Source organism: Gymnogyps californianus, chromosome 5, assembly GCF_018139145.2.
Source record: "Gymnogyps californianus isolate 813 chromosome 5, ASM1813914v2, whole genome shotgun sequence".
Classification (NCBI taxonomy): domain Eukaryota; kingdom Metazoa; phylum Chordata; class Aves; order Accipitriformes; family Cathartidae; genus Gymnogyps; species Gymnogyps californianus.
Window position 1 is genome coordinate 9,693,763 of NC_059475.1, and position 20,389 is coordinate 9,714,151.

Sequence of the window (20,389 nt, forward strand, 5' to 3'; positions counted from 1 at the left end):
CACACATTGTTTCTGCCGCACCTTCCTCCTTAGGGGGAGGACTCCTCACACTCTTCCCCTGCTCCAGCTCCCCTCCCACGGGAGACAGTTCTCCATGAACTTCTCCAACGTGAGTCCTTCCCACGGGCTGCAGTTCTTCACAAACTGCTCCAGCGTGGGTCCCTTCCACAGGGTGCAGTCCTTCAGGAACAGACTGCTCCAGCAAGGGTCCCCCACGGAGTCACAAGTCCTGCCAGCAAACCTGCTCCAGCATGGGCTCCTCTCTCTCCACGAGTCCACAGGTCCTGCCAGGAGCCTGCTCCAGCACAGGCTTTCCATGAGGTCCCAGCCTCCTATGGGTGTATCCACCTGCTCCGGTGTGGGGTCCTCCACAGGCTGCAGGTGGATATCTGCTCCACCGTGGACCTCCATGGGCTGCAGGGGGACAGCCTGCCTCACCATGTTCTTCACCACAGGCTGCAGGGGAATCTCCACTCTGGCACCTGGAGCACCTCCTCCCCCTCCTTCTTCACTGACCTTGGTGTCTGCAGAGTTGTTTCTCTCACATATTCTCACTCCTCTCTCCAGCTGCAACTGCTCTTGCACAGCTTTTCCCCCCCCTTCTTAAATATGTTATCCCAGAGGTGCTACCACCATCGCTGATGGGCTCGGCCTTGGCCAGCGGCAGGTCCGTCTTGGAACCTGCTGGCATTGGCTCTATCGGACATAGGGGAAGCTTCTAGCAGGTTTTCACAGAATCCACCCCTGTAGCCCCCCTGCTACCAGAACCTTGCCATGCAAACCCAATACAGATTTCCAGAACAGAATTCCCAACTTTTAGGAGCTCTTGCTCACAAAGCTTTCAGTGTTTGCTACAAAAGAAATAAAAAAAATTCTAAGAGGTCACATGTTTTGGGTTAGCTTCAGTTTTTTGGTACTTGGCTGTTCTTTAGAATACACTCTCAAACTCTTTCTTAATTTTTTCAGTTCTCTGCCCTTAGTGAAACTTCATGATGACCTTGAGGGTTTGTCACATTTTTAACTCAATAACAAGTGGCCTTTTTCCCCTGTACTGTTAAATTTTATTGGCTCCAGTGAGTTCACCTCATTATAGTATTTGCATATTCTCTAGTAAGTATAATTTTCCTCTGCATGTCCTTTCTCTTTCTTATCTATCATCTGCAGTCTGTGACTTTTCTAATCACTAATCAGAGTTAACATAGGTTTGGTGATGAGTAGACTTTTATACCACTGTTAAAGCTGCAACAGCATTCAGTTGCTGCAGTCAGTGATTTATCTCGAGCAGGTGGTGCCAATTTCTCTTTTGTTTGTACTTGCAAATGATTGGAAATCAATTGCATTTCTCAAACCTTTTGGTGGATAACACCGGTTGTCTTGTCTGCAATGGTTGCTCCATGTGCTACTTTTGTTTGACTCTGCCTTGGAACTATATGGGTCATTCTGTCTCAGATGTTTGGGGGTTTTTTTGAGGCATTTTATATCCTATCTTCCAGTGTCTGAGGATCCTTTTTAAGAAGTGTAATGTCATTCCTTTTACTTATTACTTTTTCATCATACTTAACACAGTACCCAAAAAAGCTAACCTAAAACATCTTTTATTCTGCTCTTTGATAGAGAACTCATTTGCACTAAGACTGCAAGATGGACTGACTGTTTAATCTGAGATTGGTCACAAAATTGTCTTGAATTTTGACTTTGCTTTATGTTTTATTGGAAAATGTCTTTCTCATGTCTCATGTTTTTATCAAGGCCACTAGTCCTCAGATTTCTTCAGTGCAGTCTTAGTTGATTCATGCAGTGGAAAATAGCTAAGAAAACACTTCAACATAACAGCTGCTCCTGAATCAGCTATTGTCAGAAACTGGGTACCAACAAAAAGGTAACCTCTGTCTGCAGCTATACAGAGGAGCCATCCTGAAATCTCCTGCAGCTGTTTTCCATATACTGTCTAAGTTTTATCTCTGCTGGCACCTTTGACTTGTCCATTCTTCACCTCAGAATTTTCTTACTTTTTTTTAATAAAAAACCAAACTAGTGACATGACGGAAACATACTCTATTTAAAGTGCTTACACAAATTTGACTTTGTTCTGTCTCTGGTTCCATTAGGCTGTTCATAACAGAAATTTTCACAGCTTATTCATTCTGCATGAAAATCAGTTAAAGACAAAAGGGGTAAAAAGGGGTGTAAGTGTGCGTGTGTGTGAGAGTGAGTGAGTGGATGTAAGTTTGTGGTGGAGGGTTGGGAGGAAAAAGAGTTATAAATGAAAAAGATGTTTGTAATTTCAATGCTCATTTTAGATATGTAGGGTTAACAAAACTTCATGTGATCTAGCTTCCCTACGTAGCTTTTCATATCATTGAAACGTCCTGGATGTTGATGGATTGATCAGAATGTTCTGTTTCACAAAGCGCACAGTAAAGGGTCCATAGTGTGTGTTCAACTGCAAAAGCTGACAAATTGTTTCTAGTATGTTTGCTGCTAAGACACAAGACTTTTGCTGCTTGCTTTAAATGGAAAAACAAACAAGTGCACAGGTTCTCTACTGTACACAGTCGGCATTTAGGGAAGGATGTAGCTTTAGAATTGTACTGATGGCTATGATTGCATCCTAGAGAGGAAGATGGAGTGTGTTTAGCTCGCTGTTTAACAGGAACATGAAACCTTGTCTGGGTGAAAAATGTTGATGGTTTTATCGATAGGGCTCAGTAAACTGTAAAGTATATGTTGCCATCCATTATATATGCTATAAATTCATGCGTTACCTTAATTAGTTTAAAGCTGTAGTATACTCACTTGTATTTCATTTTCCCAAGCTTGTTTCAGCTAGTTTTAGTTTTTCAATTACTTCCCTCAGATGTTTGTGGCAGTTGAGAGAATTTTAAAATTTTTCATTATGTTCATTTTTGTGAGTAGGTTAAATATTGATTTTAGTATTAAAAAACAGAACCAAAATTGCAGAAGGAATATTATACAAAGATACTCTTTCAAAGCAGTTTATCTTACATACAGAGTTTGTGTTGAGAGAGCAGGGTCAATGAAACAAAAAGATGCCAGCAAAATCCCAGGCAGTGAATTCAATTGCATTGTAATTGTTGTCTTTGCAACATGACACTGTAGAGATCAAAAGTATCAACGGGTTCAAGAAGGGATTAAGTAAATTAATTAGGAATGGGATGCCTAAGCTGCGTCCTGAGCTCTGGGAAATAGATTTTGTTTTCATTTCTATCTATGAATGGTTCTACAGCCAGAGAAACTACACACAACCTCTTGGACATTGCTGAAAATGTGGTAAAATTGGTTTGGACCTCTAAAACTGTAGATAACTGAAGCTGTCAGCAACTGCAGACTCATTTTACTGAAATGGTTTTGTGTCTGACACACCTGACCTTTATTTGTCAGAATATTGACTTGGGTACAAAAGTTTTTCAAGCTCTGGTCAAAAGCTCAATGTGATTTTATTTGATTTTAGAAAAACACCATACCTTACCTTGCCTAACTCACACCATCATGGGTTTCAAAGAAAAAGAAACTTATTATTTTGGGAAAAAAGACTTATGATTTTAATTAGAAAGATAATTAAATAAACAATAATTAAAATGAGGAAAAGCTAAGCCATCTGTTTTAAAGTATTAAGGATTACGGTAATAGTAAAAGGAAAGAGTAGATAAATAGGTAAAACGAAAACTTCAATCACTGTTTTTTTAGGTTTTTCATAACTTCAAACAGCTTACATATAGAAATTCAGATTTACGGTAAAAAAAGGCTTATCACAGTTTGTATAAGAGAGAAATAATAGAATATAATGGACATTTAAACCAAAATCTTTAATCAGCGTTGTAATTGTTATCGTTATTATAATACTATTTTATTAAACCTCATTTCAGGGTTAGGTTTACCGTGCTTCCTCACTGAAGAAAATTCCTTCAGCTGCTGGATTTGGCTGAATAGGTCTAGTGCTTTTTCTAGAATCATTTACCTCAAATTGTCTCTGGGAAGTGCTCTAACCCATTTGGCAGGAGATATCTCTCTCTCTTATTGCAGCTGTTCAATTTTGTATAAATAATTAAATATTCATTTGAAAAGGTATTGGCACTCAGGTGTTGCTCCTGCCAGCTGAGTGCCCTCACCCCAAAGCTATAGACTCATTTTCAATGCTCTCTATTTGTTCCAATGAATATTTCAGTGTTTCATGTAAAATTGAACAGCTTCAAGAGGACTGACTTTGAGAGATCTGTTGCAGCATGGTGAAAACATTCTTCCTGTCATGTAAAAGAGGCAGAATGAAGTTCATCGTGGAGACATTAGATACAAGGTGTATTTGAACAATAGTCATCTCACACCCCATGTAAGAGTCATAATTGCTTTAAACTCAGGTGTGAGGGAAAGGACCATTGGTTTCATGCTGCTCTTTACTGTTTTTTTGGCAAAGTCCCCTCGTGATGACTTTTTTTTCAAAAATAGCAAAATGACATACTTATTGATTTGTTGAAAACTTGAAGACATTTTAGTGCTTGTGCAAAAAGGAAGATTTCTTGTTTTATGCAGAGACTATAATTCTTACAGTATGGATTGACGTGCTGTTGCCTTCTAGTCTGCTATTGAAAACTGTCCCCAGCCAAGCATCAAGAGCAGGAGAGATGGGAGTTTATCTTTTCATGTCTCCAATGTATGAATTCAAAACTACAGGGGGGCTATTCAAGTACCAAATAATATCTTCTATGTGTGAAATTAAAAAGGGAAATTAAGTACCAGAAAATACTGTTGAAAGTTCCAAGTGTAATCACACAAACATAGAATAAAACATTCAGTTGTTTTTCAGTAACTTTTTATTTCCCTGTTGCTAGTGTTCTGCCGAAGCCGTCCGTAGCGTTTTGTTCCTGTCCTGTGGTACAATAGAAAAATAGAGGCAAGAGGGTTAACAGTTGAAAAAATAAATCACGTGAGCTGAGTATCAAAAAATAACATTTGGGAAAATTGGGCGGGAGGTGTTATTCAAATTTTGAATTTAAAAACCTGATCAAATCTTTATGCCATCTGTAGTTTAACATTAGCTATTTGTGTGTGTATGCCTATATATAGACAAATATGTATACAGATATAAACAACGCTGGGTATTTCTTCCTGTTAGTGTCTCGCATTTTGGAAAATCAGCACTTTTCAGTTTTCTAAGCTTTTTATCTACTTTTACTTTCAAGTTAGTTAAGTGCATTCTTCTAAGAATAAAGGCAAATTAAAAAAAAAATCCTATTCATAGGAACCAAGAATACCAAGATTATACTTGAAAGTGTATTTTGGATGGGGACTTCATTTCAACAAGATCATTTGCTTCATAAGTGTATGTTCCCTCTCTTGGAGTACACTAACACTTTTTTTTTCTCTCCTTGTGAACAATTTCTTAAAGAAGAAATGTCAGAAGTACTCTGGTTTTTAGTTTAAAATGTCTCCTGATGCCTCTTTTATGGACTTCTGAGGTCAGTGAGCCAGAGTCTCTGATACCTTAGAACCTTGCAAAGTGTGAATAAAACAGCATGGCTACTTCCAAAGAGTCTGTTTTGATCTAATGCCATTTTTCAAAGATGTAGATGATAAAAGATGTAAGGTAATGGAAAATCAAACTCAATATTTGAAACTATTTACATCTGTGCTTGTTTGCCTTTTCTCAGGCATTTTTAGCTGACAGCATCAAATCTATAGGATGGTTAACTTTGATGATATGTAATTTTTTCAGAAATAATAGGATTGATGCAGCCCCAGTGTAGGTGGGAGTGGTACACTAAACTGGGCAGCCCTAATGAGGAGTTACAGTTGTCATCTCTCCTAGTAAATCTGTATTGGTGAGCTGGATGTTCTATACCCAAATGCTGTAGTGTTTAAAGTAGAAGACTGGCAACCACAGTTTCTGGGATCTGCTCTATATTTTGCCATATATCTTTGGTGGGCTTCAGTTTACATATTTGCTAATAATTTATACTTATAATACTGTAAAAGATTTGATGAAGCTTAACCTCAACACTTTGAAACTAGTGGAGGCAAAGATGTATATTAAAGTGCTGCATTAGTATTGCAAGATAGAATTATCTTGATTTAAAAATAATCAACCTGTATCAGTGTCTCCAGATCCTATCTGCAGTTCAGTATGAAAGCTTGTTGATTGTGGTCCTGCAGGTAAGAGAAACCTCCCTGTTTTTTTCTACAGTGAACTAATAAATGCTTGTCTTTCTCACTTCTGTCCAGCTAAATTTATCTCACTACTTTCCCATCTTCCCTGGAGAAATCTGAGGAAGAAAAGTATATTCTGTCTCTGAAATGCTCCTCCCAACCCTGGTTAACTGGAGGTAAGAAAGTCTGAACATCTTAAGTGTTGAGCCTGGTGAAGTTACCATACAGCGGTTTACTTCTACTGAGATATACTGTGTTTTGAAGGGACTTCCCAGCTCTTTATGTTCACAAGTCTCTGCATACAAAACTCAGAGATGGATTTTTTCCATTCGTTTGGACTCCTTGTAGTCCTTTCTGCCTGGGCAAATGGGTATAAAAACCTAATGATGTCACTTTACACACTGTGCATGGGATGAATAATATTTTTTAAAGCAATCGTTTAAAACACTGTTTGGTGTAATTTTGTCTCTTGAATGTAATAAAGTGCAGAGGCACAATGACAAATTTCTAAGACGCATATCAGTAAGATTTAGTTAATTGCCTGATGATGACTTCTTAAAAGCAATTAGGCCACAGTTTTCTTTAAATATTGCACTGACCTCCATATGCAAGCTTAAGGTCCATAAATGTATTGGGTAATTATTTTTTCACAAATCAAGGAAAAGTATTATTGAAAAGATTCCAATTTAGAAATATTAATAAATAATTCAGATCTAAGCCAATCAGACTAATTTCCTTGGGGTATTTCTGTGATTTGTTGCTGTGTTGTTTAATTGAACATAGTCATAGGAGAGTAAACTCCGGACTTCTTTACCTCCCATATAGGAAATCTTTGCCTTGCCTTTTAAAAATTTTTACTAAAAAAAGTAGTGTCTAAGAATGCTCAAGAGTGAGGAGGGGTGACAGGAGTACTGAAAAGTATGTTTGCTTTTTTAAAATTGTAAAGTTTGTGAATGTTAAGGGAGCAAAATTGTCTTTTTACTCTGTATAATGCTGGAATGTTGTTGCTTACTGTTGGTATCTGTTTAGCACTGTCCAATCATCTGTATTTAGGTACATTAGTTATCCAAGGACTTGTCTATTTGCATTTACAAACTGTAGGCAAGTTAAGTCTTTATGCTAGAAGTGCTTTGATTGGAAAAACAGTTTCAGAGGAAGAGTGAGGCATGGGAACCCTGTTCAGCATAGCTGGCTGCAGCAGCTCCTACTTCAAAGTCTAGAAAACCATGAGGCGAAATGTTTCCTGTTCAACAGATTTTTCTGCCCATTAACAGCCAATTTAGTTGAATCTGCTGTGTGCTACTTGAAGTGCTAGCTACCAGAAACAGACAGCATATGTATTTCAAGGAACAGAAAGAAACTCTTCTTTTAAAGTCTGTTTTCATCTCCTGTGAATGTTTCTCCCATGGGCTTATGTTTGGAACTAAGTGAGCACAGCTTTCCCTCAATGCAGTCTTAAAAGGTTTCTTTTAAAATATGACAACTACACCTAGATCAACTAGAATTATTATTTCATATCCCTTAGAAACCTGTCCTAATTCAGCTCTTTTGCTGGTGCAAGTTCCTGTTTATCTAATTCTCAAGGAATTGGAAGTAGAATTTGGTCCTCCTGTTTGCTATCAGATGGGATATATGCAGTGGTGACACCTACAAAATAAGTGTCTGCTATTTCAAAATGATTAGGTTTACTATACTTCTTTAGGTATTTTTAAATAATCAATAAATCTAACAGTTTACTGTGGTAAATGTCAACATTTGAAAGGTTGAATGCTACAGAATCTTGGAAAGGCTTGTGCATAAAATGAACTGCCTACAGGTGAGGAACAGGACGTGTAACATCAAATTATCAGTTGCTCTCCACATTTCTGCAAGGTTTTGCCAATGAAACTGCTTTATCACTACTCAGTGATACAGTATGTCTCAAGATGCCTACGTTATTCCTGGATTTAACCACATCTACAGCAAGTCCATCACTTTTCATGATAGATACTGTACGGGTTTATGCCAGCATTGACCTCTTAAGGGGGATACACACTGAAGTAAACGTCCATCTACTTATCACTCTACTGAAGTGATGAAATGCCCACATTGCATTCTTGCCACGTGTATTCTGAAGAGGACAGCCAAGTTTGGTAGACCCTAGACTGAGTAATTTTTTTTTCCTGCTAATTTTTGTACTATGTCAAACCATGTGAATTTTAACTATATTAATTACCAAGAGTTCAACATTCAAGAGCAGTCTTAAAATAGAAAAATACTGTGTGTGCAAAAGAAAAATGAGGGGATGAATTAAAAACGTAAGTACTGTACATTAAGATGTGAAATGAAATAATTGCCTTTCTTTTGCTTAATATGCAAGAAATGTAAAGTACAGAACAGTCACATTGGGCTTGTTAATTAGCATATTGTATCTTTCTGTGCGTATGTCTGTTTGTAGACAGAAAGATGCTACGATTCCTGATCAGTTGTATCGGACTCTGAATCATACAGCACAGTCAATATTAGCCTTGCAAATTATAGGAGTAAATAGAGACTTTTCTAGACACAGCAAAGTAGGGAAGTAAAATGACTGTGGCCTGGATATCCACTTCACCTTTCTACAAAGAGAAAGACAGGGAGGAAAGTCTCTCATAATCAAAAATCAGCACTTTGCCTCCTCTCTCATTGACCAAGGCAGTCCATCTAGCTCTGCTTTTTGTCTTTTCTGGGATAGGCACAGTGTGATTATACCTTGTTTTCTCACTGGTTCTTATTTTTGAGCTGGCAAAATTCAGTTTTTCTTACGTTATTGAGAACCCTTGAACTGGCTCTGAAAATAACATTACTTGATTCCTGTAAAGTTATTTCTCAATTGGGGTAAAAACATAATGTTTTTCTGTTAAATATTTATGTATGTTAATTTTAAGAATACTATTGCTATTAATTTGAGGCTTAATACTTATTTGAATGTATTTTTCCTTCTTTTTCAAGATATTTAAATAATGTCATGATGTATCTATATGCAAAAAAATAAGATACTGTTCTGGTTTTTATTCTGAATTTCACATTTTAATACATTAGGTTAAACTGCATTAAGCCTCTGTTCTCTATGTGTTATGTAAGTCAATATAGGTAATATTCTGATGAACATGTATATCTAGAAATTCTTGTTAGGATCAGTTACATAGTAAGTTCAACGTCAAAAATCTGGCTCAAAAAACTTTGTAGTTATTTAAACAAAGGTAGGCAATTAATGCCACTTCTTTTCCCCTCAATGTTCAGCTTTGCAAAGGTTATTTATGGGATTAATTAAATCAGCAATGTACTATTTGCCGCGTCTCTACCATAAAAATAAACTCCTTAAAAGCTCCAAAGATTTCAAATAGAGCGCAGAATGCCTGCAGAGAAACCTCGGTCTGAACGTACAGCCTGATCTTATTTTCAAGTGATCTTTCCAGTCTTCTGAAAAAGAACATACATGTCCATTGTACAGTAAGTTCTGTCCTAGCTTCTGTGGTTTGAAAATGAATCAACACACAGTTCAGGGTGTCAAATGAGTATAAATTAAATTGAGTTGTTCAAAGGTTTTCATTGAGAGGAAAATTTAGGTTCAAATTAAAGTATATCAGCTAACTGGACTCTTCATTTTTCCTGGACAGTACTTCAGATATCTTCATGCTCTGTGCTTGATAGCATGCTGCAGTGCACTCAATTGAAATGAAAAGCGTTTGTAATTAGTATGGTTACTTTCTTACGCAAAGTATTCCCAAGTACTGGAGAAGCTTTAATATATTAATATTTTTTGCTTTGTGCTTCACAGGTTTTAGTCAGATAGCAACACATCAATGGAAACAAGATTTAAGGGTTTGTTAGAGAATCAGGTGTGTCTTCTTTATGAACTGTACAATAAACCTGTGCATACACTGGATTTTTGTTAAGGCATTCCATAAACAAAGACGTCTTTGGTTTATATAAAATTATTTTGAATTTTAATTTCCAAGACCACCTTTTTGATAAAAGCATTAAGATTGTACACTTTTTATGAGTAGCAATTGACAGTGACTTTCTGGGCTGTAAGAGAGGACAGAAACCTGTCACAATCCTGTCATGCATTGACATCATGCTTTTATTCTAAAATGGCTTAAATTCTCATACAGAATTATAAGTGTTAGTATCAGAATGAATTAATTTCCTCACATCCATTAAGGAGCTAAGGCTCTTGCAAGGTCTTAGCAGAATAGCTTGGGCTTAAGATACTGATTGTTCAAGCCTTTAGTTCTTCCTTCTTTCATCTTCATGTAATGAGACTCACCATTATTCCTACAGTTTTACCAGACTTTTGGGGACTTAAAGAGTATTTTGTTCTGTTAGCTTTCTCTGATGTAGCTGGGAAAAGGTTTTGTGTGTTGAGCAGAGTAATAAATACATTCTGTGAAAAGAATGAAGCAGAAGAGCAAAGAATATAATAGATAAGTAGAACAGCGCATGGAATTGTCAGTTGTTAATTCCCCTCATGTGGAGACTGTGCTACACGATACTGAAGGTAAAAATCAATTAAATGCTTAGTGTGATAAAATTCCCATTAGCAGAAACTCAAAACTCTGAATCAACAGGGATACCAGGGCTTGAAGATAGGGAAAGATGGAGAGGAGAGAGAAATTCCTTTGGAAAGACAGTAGTTCCTTGGAGTATCTGGTTATCGGTCTGTACCAATGTATTTCTATTTCTTCCTCTTCCTATCAATCCCTGTAAAATCACAGAGGACTCTCATGGGAATTTCTGATGAGTACAAATTTCTGTTGCACTTCTCCATTCTCCAATTTAGGTAGTTGCCTTCCACAAGAAAGAACTTTGATCAGAAACTTAGTTTTGTTTTTACTTCAGCAATGGTACATGAAGAAAGAAAAGCTGATTGACAAAACCCATGTTCTTTATATTGTCCCACAGGTGACTGGTAACAGGCAAAGAATGACTTCTAAGGGCTCTGACACATGAAAAAAGCGTTGGTTTTACCTCTCTGCATCTCTCTAGTACTTGGTGTTTCTGCCAGAAACTGGTTTTCTGCTTTTGCCTCTGTAGGAACATGCCCTTGCCAGAATGCTACTGATGAGAAAATGGATTTGCAGCTATATTTCAAAAGTGTGCTGTCACTCTAACTAACGATTACAGGGGGTAACCAATTCCAAGTTGCTCCTGCTGATGGGAATGAGAGGAGAGAAAAAGGGGGTGGAAGCGGTGGGCAGAACTATTGAGTAACTGCACCTTCCTCTGTGTATTCAGGGAGGAAAAAATAATTAATCTGAATAAGAGCTGTTGGTGCCAGTGGCTTTTGTACAGAAAACTGAGCACCAGGGACATGTAAAATAAAACCAAGTACATGACACAAGCTTCAGGAGATAGTCTTACATCCAGAACAAAGCTCTAATCAGCTATTAACACTTCATGTAACTATTCTCCTAACTTCCATGCTTCCAATATGGGAAAGAAAAGTCTTCTTACCATCAAAGCCAATGAAATAATGTGTATTTAATATGCAAATATGCCTGTGTGTCCTCTTACTATGACATTCTATTTTTAAAAAAATGTGCATGTGCAAGCAATATAGGTCATAGATTAAATGGAAGTAAAAATTGCTCTTTTCCCTGTAATATTCATTACTACAAAGGCAGATTAATAAAATTATGATTTAAATAATAATAATCTAAGTAATATATCTTTTAACAGGAAAAATGTTGGATTAAAACAATGTTTTTCTTCCCTCTGTCATCGTCCCTCAAGTACCATAGCAGATGTCAGAATATGTTGCATTGTATAAATTTTCCTTTAATATTTCAGACTGATTCTCAGAATACGTATTTTAAGAAGCAATCCTCCTTGATTAATCTGGGAGAGACATGATTTTTAAAAATCTTTACCAGCACCTGGCCTTAAAAGGAAGACAGCTGAATCAAGGTTATGCCATCTTCGGAGGGAAGCTGTTGTGGTTTGCCAGATGGCAAAGCTGTTGATAATTTTGTGTGGTTGTTTTTTTTTTTGAGGGGATGGTGTAGGGGTGTTTTAGTTTTTTTGTCCTTCCCCCCCAAGTTTGGTATTACCTGTCTTTTTCTTTCTCTCTCTGTTAAAAAATATCTCTGAACTCCTGGTAATTCCTTTGCTATAGATGGGTTTGCTATCAGCAATCCTTTGGTAGGGAGCTGTACAAGTGGGTGGAACACCTTGGGCCAAAATAAATACAGATTATAACATTACTATAAAGATATTCTGGCAGGATTAAAGACTTCAGTGGAATTGCTGTGAGTTTCCACCAATATAAGTGAGATCAAAATCTTGGTCTGAAACTGCTTGGAGGTTCTTTTCCTTAATGTGAAGAAAGCTGTCAAGTGCAAAGGAGGTTCTGTCAATTCTTAGTGTGACTTCAATGCTGGCTATACAGTATCAAAACTTGTTTTCCTCAGTTATCAAAATGTTTTCTCATTTTTTGATCTTCAGACAGTAAAATAAATCTTGTCTTCTTCAATAACAAGAAAGAAAAAAAAAATCTGTCAGAAGTACTGATAATGCTTTTATAGTTTGTTCTTCAGTGTTTGTGCCAAATAAAAGCTTTAAAAACATGAGAGAAGAAATTAGCAATTGTGTGGCTCAAAACTCTTAGGAATTTGGAACTTCCAGACTTAACAGCATTAAAAACACTAGTTTATTACTGTCTAGAGCCCTTTTTTGTTTTCTAAATAATGAAACGAAGCGGTCATTAGTAGAGTTTATTTCAAGTAGTAACAATTTTCTGTGATCCTTTTTTCCTGTCACCTTATGGAGTATTTAATGGGGTTTGGTTTCTATGTTTTATGTATTCCAGGCTCCATAACATTTCACACAATAGAAATTAGATGGATAGAAGAAAAGTTATTGTCACATGAGAGGTTTTAACTACTAATCTACTAATCTACAACATCTACAAATATGTTGGTGAACAAAACTAAAGCTCCCTAAAATATCAAATTTCAAAAGACGAATGAAAAATGAATTAGAAAATATTTTTTGAGTCAGATATTATTTACTTAAAAATTATACTCCTTCAATCACTAGTTGAAAGCAAAACATTAACTGTTCTGTACAAGTAGTTCACTGATGTCTCATAACAAAGAGAAATTTTTTTAACGTGAAATATGTTAATTTCATTTTTTGTTCCATGACACAGCTTTATGAAGCATATATTTTTAAAAAATGGTGCTAATGGGCAAGTTTGCTAGCCAAAAAGTTATTGACTGAATTAATTTTTAGCTCTCAAGATACACTCTTGCGTAGGTGCCTGAAGCACTCCTTAGTGATAGCGCAACATGGTGTAGCTTGTCGTGCCATTCTGTCTTGTCTGTTCTGTCGGTACTGGTGATATGTATCAAGAGTTTCAGAGGTGTCTTCCCTGCTGTTATTCACATATGAAGTGAATTTTCCCATGCTTGACTACTGTTTTCTAGCATAATAATACAGTTTTATAGCAGCCAGCAATCTTTCACGTATATGCCTCAATTTTTACAGCATTGTATTTGGGCACTTTTCGCATCTGATTTGTATACAAGGTAAAAGCTTAGAAGACCTTTTTGCTTGTCATTTCAGCTGATCATTAACTCATTTTAAAGAGTTGTTTTCTGGTAAAGCTTAATATTTGCTTCTCTTTTAACAAATTTTCATTATTGTATTGTTCCTTACTTTTAAAAATATTCTTGTGTCTCTTCCACAGCTTGTTGAAGTAGTTCAGATGCTTTTTGTTTGTTTCTCCAAATAAATAGCCTTTGCCTGGCATTTTTGTTGTAAATACTTACATAAAAGTTTAGCACTCTCTCTTATCAATAGGCTGAAAGTGAAGGTAGGTTTCAATTTATGACGTGGTAATCTATTTATTGCCATTCAAGAGACAAAATGAATCATTGTTTTCCCTTAACTATATTAGTAGTAAGTTTTCCTCTTTGTATTTTAATATAAGAGAAACAATATTTTCTGGGAAATAAAAACCCTGTTAGTCAAAGAGAACCTGTTGTAGATGAGCTTCTAGTTTACAAATTTCTGACTAACTACTACTAATTGGCTACTAATTAATATTACTAACTTGCTGTTGTTAACTAACATTATTCTAACTAATTGACAGATGTCTTTCCAGTCCTTGAACTTTTAACACCAAAATTGAGAATGAGCTAGCATGCCTTGTTTTGGTTATATAAACAGATTTTCTTTTTTGCTTCATAATTCACTGATACAGTGTAGTGTGTGTTTATTCTTCTCATAAGGTCTGGACAACTGTTTTGACTATATTTTAGAGTAATTACCTTAATTCTTAATTTTTTTGGTATTTCCAAAGTTTAGAAACAGCATGGCTGCAAAAAATTCCCAGTGTCAATATGAATTAGGCTAAAGAAGAGACTATTACAAATTTTCTTCTGCCAGCTGAGCACTTCCTATGTCATCTCCCCATTTTGCAGGTGCCACTGCATAAAATAAGATGTAGAATAAGAGACTCCAAGAAACAAATGTTTCAGGGTAAGACAGCAGCAAGAGCAGAAGCGCACCGATTCAGAGCAGAAATTTTAGGTGTTATTTAGTTGGTGGGGTAGGGGAGCCGCCACTTCTGGTTCTGAGGGCCTGCTTGCCTGGTGTGTGGAGGTACCTGGTGGGGTGGAATGCAGTGGAGGGACTTTCTCTAACCAATTGGGACTGCTATCTGGCTCACCCCCCCGCCTCCTGCCCTCTGGGCACTGCAGGGCATCAAACTGCAACTGTGTTCCTTTGCTGTGACAACAGCACCATTAACCCTTTTGGGAAAGCCTCCCTGGATGCTCTGCCAGGGCTTTATGTGCTTTGTAACAAGTGCCAGAATGGTTTAATGAGCTTCGGGTGGGCTGGGTGAGTCACGGTCTCACCCAGTGTGGCAAGCGTTCAGCTGCCCTGGGCTTGATGGTGGAGTAGCTCCTTTCTTTCTGACTGTGGATGTACCTTCACTACAAATTCAAAGAAATAGGGGTGCGTTGAAGGAAGTTAAAATAAAAAGTGAGTCCTAAAGCTGTGTTTTAAAAGTTTGGATAAGACTGTGTGTATTACTGATGTCATAGATTTTTATTTGGAGTATATGTGCTAAATATCTAAGTATTTGTCTGAGTACATATCTGGAGCTTTTTTCATTTCCTCTTACTGTTCATCCTATATTTCATATTTGTGCTTTTTTATGGTCAATGTTTAAAAGTATTTATCATGTGTTCCTTGTTGCTATTTAAACTCTGTATTGGAAGGGAATGACAGTGAAGTATGAAGAGAATTTGTTCTTTGTCATGGGGGTTATATGTTGAGGTGGACTGAATAATTTTCTAGTCTCTCTAAACTTGAGTCCCTCTAACTGAACAGGATGACTCTTCCATACAAATGTTGCATATTTGATTTATTTCTTTAGAGATTATATCTTCTGAGGATATTTTTGAGATATTTGTTCCAAATTGAAGAGTAGAGCTGTGAACTCACATGCTGTGATTTACCTTGATTATTTTAATTATGATATTCTAGAACTGGATGAGGAAATGTTATCTGTTTTTGTTTAAAATCAATCTTCACTACTTACATGGAATCAAGAAAAAAGACATGATTACCTGGTACAAAAAAAGGTATCCTTATCTTTAGTAGTTCATTATTCTTTCCTTTTCTTTTGCGAGTTTTATTTAATGGAAGGTCAGGCTTTTGTATTGTTCTTTTAAAACACGCATTATATCCATTTTTGTCATTTTCTTTGCTCTGTTTTTCACATCTTGGTTTGTGTCACTAGCTTGCTCTCCTTCTTGGAATAATCTATTTTTTTAAAAGTAGCTTTAGAAATTCCCTTATCTAAATTTGGAAATAATGTTTACTTTTCAGAAGACCGCTGCTTTTTAGTTAGGAAGTTGGTGACATATAGAACAGGTATTTAAAAAAGAAAATTGGTTTCTTCCTTTGTATTTGCAAGTTTTTCGTGAACAAAAGTAGGTAAGAAGAAACACTGAGAGAACATGATTTCATAAGCTTTTGTGACTCGGGCGGACGGAGCGCTTGCTTCTTATCCAGTGTCACTCCTGCTTTCTTGCGGCTGATCAATGCAATAGAGACAGTTTTATATTCAAAACAATGGTGTTATCTAGATAAAATTCACTAATAATTGCTTTGTTTTATTCTGTTGCCAATGAAAAATGGTATTATCCCTTCTTAGCCTCATGTTTGAAGTCCAGTGAAGCCTTGTTTCTTGATTTGGTGATCATGAACATTATTACTTCACGTAGGCTGATAAAATACTTTGTCCTGGTAGAATGTTAGCACTAACACAGTATTTTTGCAGTACAGGTGGTGCAGCTTATTCCTGATAAAGTTCTTACAATGAGACAGGTCAGTGCTGGGAAGTAACAGGGCATCTGGACTTCATTTTGGGTCCAGGCAAAGAACAGGTGGACTATGTTTTTCTTGAATTCAATATAGGCAATATTTGGGTATTGTGCCTCGCTGTAAGTCATGGACCTAGGTGTATTGTAAAATAAGGGCACTTCTCTGACACTTGCAGGTGTTCTGTGCATTTAATATCTGTATTTTAAATATCAGGAAGGGAAGCATTGTACATATTGGGAAACCCAAGTGGAGGATTTATTTCATGCTGTTCATATCAGGTGGGTGGGTGGCAGGTACCCTCGTTCATACTGTTAAGTAAAGGAGGTTTACATCGCTCTAACATGCAGAAATGCAATTGAAAATGTGGAATCACAGTTGTTATGCTGCTGCTGTCTTAGAAGAAAGAGCTGAGACACAAATGCTTATGTTGTGCAGTAAAAATAAAAGATGTGTCAAAAGCAATCCATGGTTATGCAGAGGGGGGTGTGGTGGATTTTCTTGCTTTGGTTGGTTCTGGGTTTTTTCTTGGTCAGGAAACTGTGAAGTTGCTCGGTGCTGGCTTATTTCTCCCTGTTTGTATTCTTTTAATTCTAGGTGTTTTAAGAGGTTTCCACTGAATCTCTTGCAGCTGAAATTTATAGCAAGGTATATTCTGGCTATCTGCTTTATGCCTTCTACTGAATTTCACTGAGTAACCTTTGAGCTACCTGCTGGAAGTGGTGGGATTTTTTTGTTGTTGTTGTTTTATTTTGTTCTTTGTTTTATTGTAGTGAGCAGGGTATCCAAAGCATTAGTTTTCTTAGACCCTTTTCTTACCTCTTCAGAGTTTTTGTATAAATCTAGGCTGCCTTATGAAACTTCTGTGTGAGGGCTTATCTCTCTCTATATATGAAGTATTGTGATTTAAGTGTATTTATATCATTCTCTCTCTCTCATGTGAAGAGATTGCACCAATTTAATTTTTTTACATTTTAAGCTAAAAATGTTTTCTTATTATACATATAGAACTACAGTAATAACTCTCAGGTTATCAATTAAAATAGACAAATTAACTCTGCTATTCAGATCATACGTTCAGATATGATGTTGAGGGAATTAGGCTAAATCTCCTTGTTCACTGAATAGCCCGCCTGCACTTGATTTTCTGCTATCTATCTGAGGAACAGCACTTTTGAAAAAGTATAGTTCATACATATGACAATACAATATGTAGGAGGTCTTCTAGGGCAACATTACTACAATATGAATGTGATCATCAGCTTGTCTTATGTGCAGCTGCTTTGTTCCACACCAAAACCTGAACTGGCAGGAAAAAAAATAGAAGACTTTAAATTCTTACAGTTTCCTCATGGGGGGGTTAGGAGCTTATCACCTTCTAATCGGCAAGGCATTAGCAATGGACATCATGCCACAGGATTGTTACTACGGAAGTTTGATTCCCCCACTGTCACGTTGTTGGAAGTATGAACTTGAAATAAATGGGCACTGTAAACTGGCAGATACGTGACGATTTGAAAAGACATGCTGAGTTGTTTCATGGAGAAAATAGGAATTGGGCAATGACGTGCCAACGCTTGTATCCAGCTCTGCTCTATGAGAGCTGTGAGCAGATAAACAGTGTTGTTTAATGGCTAGGTCCTTGAACTAAGCTCCATGAATTATCAATTTTATATCTGAATTTCTATGTACCCAATAACTTTATCTGTTTCTTAACAAATCACTATATTTACTGTGCTATATTCTGACATTAAACAAGATGTTGTGCAGCCTGATGCTACGTGGGTGTTCTAGAATAGTTATACCTTATTACTTTTCTGTAGAAATACATTCTGGAAGAGTGCTAAACAAGAATAGTACTTTTTTTCAGTTCATTCACACCCAAAAATGACTTAAACTCCCTGTGTAACTGAACTCTCAAATGAAATACAATGAATGGTTTAGGAGAGCATCCAGGAAAGTGCCAGCAACTCAACCATTATTCATGTTGTGGACTACTAAATGAGTAGTCTGAATCAAATTCTGCCTGTTCTGATCTGCTTTGTGAATACTGAGTTCCTGCCATTGTGTAGTAAATGAAAACCACCACCACAAACTACCTACCGTTTCTTTCATGCAGGTGACCTTCTCGGTTTGGGGGGTTTATTTTATTTTTTTTTTTTTTAGAGAAGAATAAGTATTCCAGTTGCATTTCCTGAGAAAATCAAGCTATTTAGTAGTTACTAAGTACAGATCAGCTTCTGTCACTCAAGGTTAATTCTCATGCTGATGTCCTCTGTGGATAAGGTTGTTTTTGCTGCATTAGCAAGCTGAATCTGTATATTATCAACAGCTGAATAAATGAGGCATAGAAGTGAATGCTGAATATGTTCAAATCAAACTAATGCATAAAATCACAAGTGAAACATGGTATCTTAAAATTTGTCATTTTCTCTTTGTAATAAACACAGTTTATCTCTTGATTTCTCGTGCCAGTGTTTGAAAGGCTGCATTATTGCTTCTAAAATTGCTATACACTGCTTTTGTAATCTTCATATATTATAAATGGGTCATGAAATTCAGTAAGAGAAAACAGGAAAGGCCATCAGGCCGTGGATGGCAGTGTATAGATGTATCCATGAAGAAAAGATAACTAGCCATTGCTGTAAAATCAGATGATTTTTTCCTTTCTGCCCTGACAGTTCCAACAATCTTTCCATGGAATTTAAAGGGATATGGACACGGTCCTTCAGATTCTGCTCATTTATCTCTACAAAAGAAGGTTTTAAACCCGAATATGTAACATAGGTAATGCTGAGAAATAATCTTCGTAAAAGCCTCAACAGGATGGCTTTTTTCACTGTTATATTTAGCAAATATTATGAAATAAGAACTCTGCTTGTGGCTGCAAACTTACAGATTTGGGCACAGCTGTCTTTGTATAGCTTACTAAATATTTTCATATCTTCTGTCTTTCATGACAAGAATGTCTTTGCTTTCCTGCAACTCATGGAAACAAAGGCTTTGAGGGGGGATTAGGATTATCCCCTGTTTATTATTAATTTATAATTTGATAACCCTTTTTGATTAAAGTGTTCCATTCCTCTCTGAGTCAGGCAGTTGAAACCATAAATAATTTACAAATAATTTAGATTGATTTGTCTAATTCATTAACATGAGTAAAGCTTATATGACTGTTAAAGTAACATTTTTAGTTGAAAGGGTAGAAGGTGGTTTACACTCTGGTTCTTATAGAAATAGTGCTTAATGGACTGTGCTGGATGTGTTACGCTGAATCTTTATTTCAATCTTATGTGAAGACTGGAGAAAAAAGCCATGCATGCCTATTGAGGGATTCATGTGGGGATTACTACTAGTGGCAATTAGTCAGTAACAGAACATGTTGTGTGCAATGACTATAGAGGGAGATGCAAGTGGAGGGAGAAATAAGGTACTCCTTTAATTTTTATTTTGGTGTGGAAGCCTGTATGTATGAATCTTGTGTGGCTGTTGTAGAACAGTAAAATATATAGTGAAACAATCCAGCAGTATTGGAAGAGACAGCTTATTTTCCCTTGAGGCCTAGAAGTAGCATTTGCCATAAAATGTAATGTTGATAATGATAAAAAAGAAAACAAAAATCTCAGGGCATCCATTCCTCAAAAGTCTGGGAAAACAGACTTATTTTCAGTGTATGAAGGAGATTGGAAAAAATCTGGATTTAATTGGAGCATGTGTGAATGCAATGCTGACAGCTATCTCTTGTACTGGAGAGTTTCCAGTTCAGATGTTTCCACTCATCTAATTCAGTAGTATGTCTTGGAAAGAGCAAAGATTAGTCTGATTCTATGCTAGAGAGGAAAAATTCCCTCTGTCTTTGCCAGGC